Below are 6000 nucleotides of genomic sequence, written 5' to 3' on the forward strand. Positions count from 1 at the left end.
AAAACATCCATTCGCGGATGTTTTGACTCGGACGTTTTGACGTGCTGGATGTTCTGACTCGGAGGGATGTTTTGACTCGGACATTTTGACACATTGGATGTTCTGACTCAGACGAATGTTCTGACTCGTTGAACGTTTTAACACGGTCCAGGTTCTGATTTAGATATGCGAAGCTTGCTTGTGGGGTGTCAGATCTATTTAACCTGAAAGGACTGTCGTTTTCTGTAACCAACTTTCAAGCATACGGTAAGCAAAGACCATACTGTGGAGCACCACACGAGTTCTTATTTTTACGTGTGGTCCCAACCTACTTGGCGGTCTTCCCCTCCTAGAAAAAGGCTTCACTCCGAAGAGTTCGTGTGAAGGCAGCAATCACACCGGCTGTCCGCGCTAGAGGAGGTTATAGCACGACGTCCACATGCTGCCTTTTCTGTCCCACCCCAGCCCGAAAGAAAGGTCTCGAGCGCCTCCTTCGGACGTGCCTGGGCCTTCGAGCGACCCCTCAGCGCCATATTAGCCATGTGGCATTCATCTTAACTGGCCGCCAGACTTTCAACGTTAGACACATGGCCCGCATCACTGTTCCCTTCTGAACTTCTTTCAAGAAACGGGAATGCACTTTTACACTTGAATTTATACTGCATGACAAACCGAGTTAAACTTTGTTTCTTCTTAACGTCGTGCTATATTTTGTATATGTTTTAAAGAAATCATGAATTCTTTTTTTTTTTGCAATAAATTGATATTTTACTGTTCGCATATTCGCGACTCCAACGCCCTATAGGTGGCGGGGCGGTAGTTCCAAGATGGCGGAAGAGACGGGGATAGATTCTCCAGGATATCCCGCGCGCGCCTGCTCGCGCTGACGCTGTTCAGCGCGCTAAAAATTATTTATTGGTCTACAAATGCGAAGCGGTTATGAAGAGATCATATTACAGGTGACGTAGATGCTGATGCACGTTAGAAAAACGAGCATGCTGTTATTTAAAAGTTGCAGAAACCTCAAATTGCCAAGCTTTGGGGTGAGCGAGCGCGTTTTAGGCACCGGCCAGGTTACTGTTTGTGGCAGAATATTTTTGAGGGCGATGAATATATGTTTGCGGCTTTGCCTGGCCATTAGTTCTCTAAAAAAAAAGCCGAGAACGCTGACCGTCGAGCTTCGGAAGAGCAGTGTTCACAGTTTGTGTGTCTTCGCGTCACAGGCTCACAACTCGCTTCTCGCCGTCTCGGTGTTAGTGTATTGCAACACGCACTCAAACTGCTCTATAGTTATTGATAGAAAGTTTGTTACCGCAACCTACCGTGCGGTGTAGCATTACAACCGCAAGCTCGCGCTGTGCCTTTGAAGTACAATTTTTAGTGCGCGCCAGGAGCGTTGCCGTGCTCATCATTCTAAAAAAAGAAAAAAAAATATATGTTGTAGCCCTTACACTTCTTGGCACATATACGACACTCCAAAACTTCAGTTCGCCGTGCAGCCCATCGACGTCAAACTGACGGCCCCAACTCTTCCGAGAGGCTTGACGACGGTGCATTATAAGATATTAAAAAGCTAAAGTGCGCATCAAAGAGTACCGAAAAAGAAAAAACACGAGGTTTTGCAGTAGGGCCAAGAAAACCCCGATTATTATTTTCTTAGAGTCATTCACACTTTCTTGGGTTATTTTAAAAAGTTGCACAACTCGGCTAACAAGTCGCTCGTAAAAGTTGGTAGCACTGGTTGAACGTCAGTGCGCTGTACGTCCAGACGAAGTTTAGGGGTGTAATACGCTCTGCAAAAACTGCCTATTAACATAACCGGCGTGTTTAGGGGTTTTATTTATCGCTTTATCAAAAATAAATATTTTAGTATACCGTACATTTTTTGCACCGCGTTATTTGCAACACTGCGGTCCCTCTGGCCAAAACTGCGCATTCTAAGCTCTCGTCACAAACGGCTGCCTAACACAGAACCGCTTAAAATGCTTCTAGCCTTTCTTTATTTGCTTTGTAATCACCTGAAAGCAAGTACGGATATTCTGTCTTTTTGAAGTGCTTGGAATGAATGGTCATGTTCCTTGTAACGGCCTTAAAACGCGCAGCCATTACCGATTCGTATTGCTCGACATACCCGTTGCGCGACGAGTTTTCTCCTACTTATGGCAAAGAATAGACTTTCCGTAGACCGTACTATAGAGTTCTTCATTATTAGCGGGAGCGTTTTTCGTCACGTTGAGTACAGATTGAGCTGGCGGCCATGCACAAGACCAGAAATCCGCAGCGTATGCGATACACGAAAAGTCCCTAATAAGATTAGACATCCCGGTCCATCGTGCAAGGCTGTTGCAAGGCGGAGAACAAGATTTCCTTTTTTGACGCGTTCACTTTTTTCGTTAAAACGGCTTCACGCACCAATGCCGACAGTCCCTGCCACCGTTTCCGCGCCGCCGCCGCCGGCGCCGCCGCCGCCGCCGCCGTCCCCACTCCTCTGGTTCTCCGTTCGTCCGCGGGAGGGCGAGCGGCGGCGGTGCAAGAAACCTAGTACACGAGGGTATAAAGCCAAAGGCCTTTTTTTCGGCTAGAAAATTTTAAAATATAGCTGACTCTTACATACCTTCTTTCCCTTAGAGAGCTCTCCGTCTTTTAACTGTGATGTATTCTCGGCGCCCAAACACATTAGCTGAACCCAGCTCACGTGTTGGACACGAGCACTGCGTCACTCGGTCGTTTACGCTCGTCAACAAACCGTCGGCAAATATTTGAATTCGCGTTCGTGTCCAACGAGTCCCGTGACTGCACTCTTTGGACGCCTTTCATGAAATGTCAGATTCCATGGTGTGAGTAAAAATCACGATGGACGCTTGGAGTAATCACATTCGGTGCCCATGCAGGTCACGACCACGGGATTTATAATTTCGCGTTTGAGTCGAGGGTTAAAGCTAAGAAGGTAGAAGCTGAAAATTACTTTAATTTACCTTTAAAATATTCATTACATTTGCTTCGGTCGAATATGTTTTAAATTTCCACGACATGAATGCACTTCACGCTAACATTATCGTTCTGATATCTGAATATTCATACCTACAGTACAAAATATATACGCAACTTTTGTTTCGAAATAAACAGGTAAAGTATTGCTGCGTGCGTGGCGGAGTCCGGATCGCGCGTGCTAAACCTTTACAGAAAAATAGCTGGAGCAATTGAATTATTTTTAATCAAGGTATTAAAGGAGTAGTATCTCCAAAGCTTTAAAAATAAAATATTTTGCTTGAATATGCTTGATTCGCTCACACCGTCTCCTTTGCATCGCATAAGTGCAGAAAATATTTTGAAGTCAGATGCTCTTAAACACCTTCTGAAATACATGGTTAAGGTCGGGTCAAGTGACTTCTTCCTTTGCCTCCACCTCGAAGTGCTGCCGGTTAAGACGTGAATGGCAAAGGAAAGTTTTTGTACCTTGGTCAACAATTTGCGTACTTTGCCCGTTGCCAGAAAATTCAGAACACGTGTTTTTGTACTGCGCGAATGAAAAGCGGTTTTGGGCCGAACTCAGAGCGGTATTACAGACAGACCTCTACATGAGTTGGAAAGAAGTTAAGTTTCTCGAATTCGAGTCCTGTCTGAACAGCAGAGCCTGGGAAGTTCTCGCCCTCCTAGCACTGCAGGCCCTGTGAAAATCGAGGACTGATGAATTGCATGTTGTAGAAGGGGGCGAAGCCAGCATGGCAGCACTCCGATGACGGTGTCATGTACGTCGACACCCTGATCTCTGCAACACTAGAACCAGGGTTGGAATGATGTCTAATGTGGTAATCGTGTCTGCAGAGGCGGGATGTTCGGATGATGGCCGCGCACGCCACAAAAAATGTGGCAGGGCACCGTGCTTGCCAGGAGCGAATGGGTTTTGCGTTCTGAATGTTAGTCTTTTACCTTGTTGTGTGGTAATAGAGTTTGCTCGTATATACTGCTGCCAAAAGTTCCCTTTCTTATTGCTCTGTGAAGCCGACACAAGCACACCCTTTGTGAAACCGACAAATTTTATGAATGTAGACATCCTATATTTTAAATAAAACCCTGGCCATACAACCAAAAGAAGAAACAAAAGCCGCGGGCGTGGCGGAGGCTTGCAACGAGCGCGGCTGCCTTTCAGGGGAACGCGGATGGAATCTCGCTCGACCTGTTTATTCTTTTGTAATTTCGTGCCGTGTAAAAAATTCCAGCTCATGTTCTCGTAAAAAAAAAAAAATACCTGAAGTGACCGCGTGTAAAAGAGCAGCGGGAAATCCGTCGCCAACGCAAGGTGCGTGGCTCTCTTCTTTGTACTTCGAAGCCACAAGTTTGCCTCATTAAACCTTAATTTTCAGTTTTACAGTCGCTTACCATTTTACGTCCGTGACAATATAATACTTAACGGCAACCTTGGCTTACAAACAGTTTCAAAAATCCTACACTGCAAAACAAATTCAGCCAGAAATGAACTTTATAACATGCGCGTGGCATTACTAAACGTAGTTATAATGAAGCCACAGTAAAATTTTTATTTAAGTAACAATCTCAGACTAAGGGCGAGATTGTAAAAAAAGATATTATTTATTTATATTGAGACATACATTGTTTCACCAACAATAAAATATCATATTTCGAAACGATGTAGAATAATTATTCCGTGTTCATTCGGCATTTCAAGTGCGGTTTAGCAAACAATTTTATTTCAGCGAGAACAAATGTCTTTTACAAGTGTCCATAGGAGTGACAATGTGAGAATGCAAAAGAAGTCGAGCCGCAGATGAGAAATTGCGTTCTATTTACCCGGCAGGTAGGAAGCGCGTCTTCTCTTACAGACCATTATCTTTTTTTTTTTTTCAAGTCATATCAATAGCGTTTTGAGGGCTGAAAACACATTCAAAGCCTTTTTGAATAATATTACACGAAAAATAAATTTTCATCTACTTTTCGACGATCCCACTAATGACCGTGCCATCGGGCCGCGATTCAGCGGTTTTGAGTTTATCTTAGGGCTTCTTCCGTGACGGTCGGCCCCAAGGCTGCAAAAGACGAAAATGTCCACAACACGTTTAGAAGATGCGTCAATATTAGAATTAAATAACATTGTTGATGTCTGAAAACAAATATTCCATACTTCCTGCGGAACTCATAAAAAAATCAATTAGGCGTCCCTGTTCAGAACGCGTGAGGTCGGACTGGCCTTCGGGATTGGACGGCAGCAGTTGCAGTGGTTCGAACTAGCACAAATGAGTATTCCTTTTTCCTAACTAAATTAATGATGCAATATGAATTACGTTCCACAGCTTTTAAAAATGACGACACCATTTTGGACCGTATTTGAATGTCATAAATTATCTTTGTCACTTGTAAAAATGACGACACCATCCTGGAGCGTATTTCAATGTCATAAATTATCTTTGTGACTTGTTAGCTTTGTTTTTCAAATGTGTTTTGTTTCTGAACTTTCGTCCTACGATCTGCTTCACACTTGTGATCTGGTGCTCAATATTTTAGTTAAGTTTTGCTCAACCCGATTGTTATTTTCATATGTCTGAAGTTTGTACCTTAAAAAGGATAGTGATATTTTGTGTGTTATCTTTTTGTGTGTGTTTTTGTGTTCTGGCTTTGCCGCTTAATATACTGTGTATTTTATACACGTGTATCCAAAGTGTTGTTTTGTTTTGTTGCTTATGTACCTCTTGTGCTTGCAGTTTAGCAATAATGCACCCTCTCCCCCACCCGGGTGGGTGCACTGTTGTTAAATTAAATTAGTAAAACAATATAATGCATTTGGCCAGCGCAGTCGGTTTTGTTTGTTTTATTTATTCACACCAAAACCTACACCGTAGAGTATTTAGGTCTCTCAACTCTCCTTGTTTTAGAAATATTTTCAACCCAAAAGCACGCTATAATGTTGGGATTTGGTGTTCCGCACGACTAATGTTCTTTCAATGTGTTTTAATGCATTTTTGTGTTAGTAAGTTATCGACAGGTTTTTTCTTCTTATTTTTACAG

Source organism: Ixodes scapularis, unplaced genomic scaffold (genome assembly GCF_016920785.2).
Source record: "Ixodes scapularis isolate PalLabHiFi unplaced genomic scaffold, ASM1692078v2 PGA_scaffold10__122_contigs__length_95168666, whole genome shotgun sequence".
In the NCBI taxonomy this organism is placed as follows: domain Eukaryota; kingdom Metazoa; phylum Arthropoda; class Arachnida; order Ixodida; family Ixodidae; genus Ixodes; species Ixodes scapularis.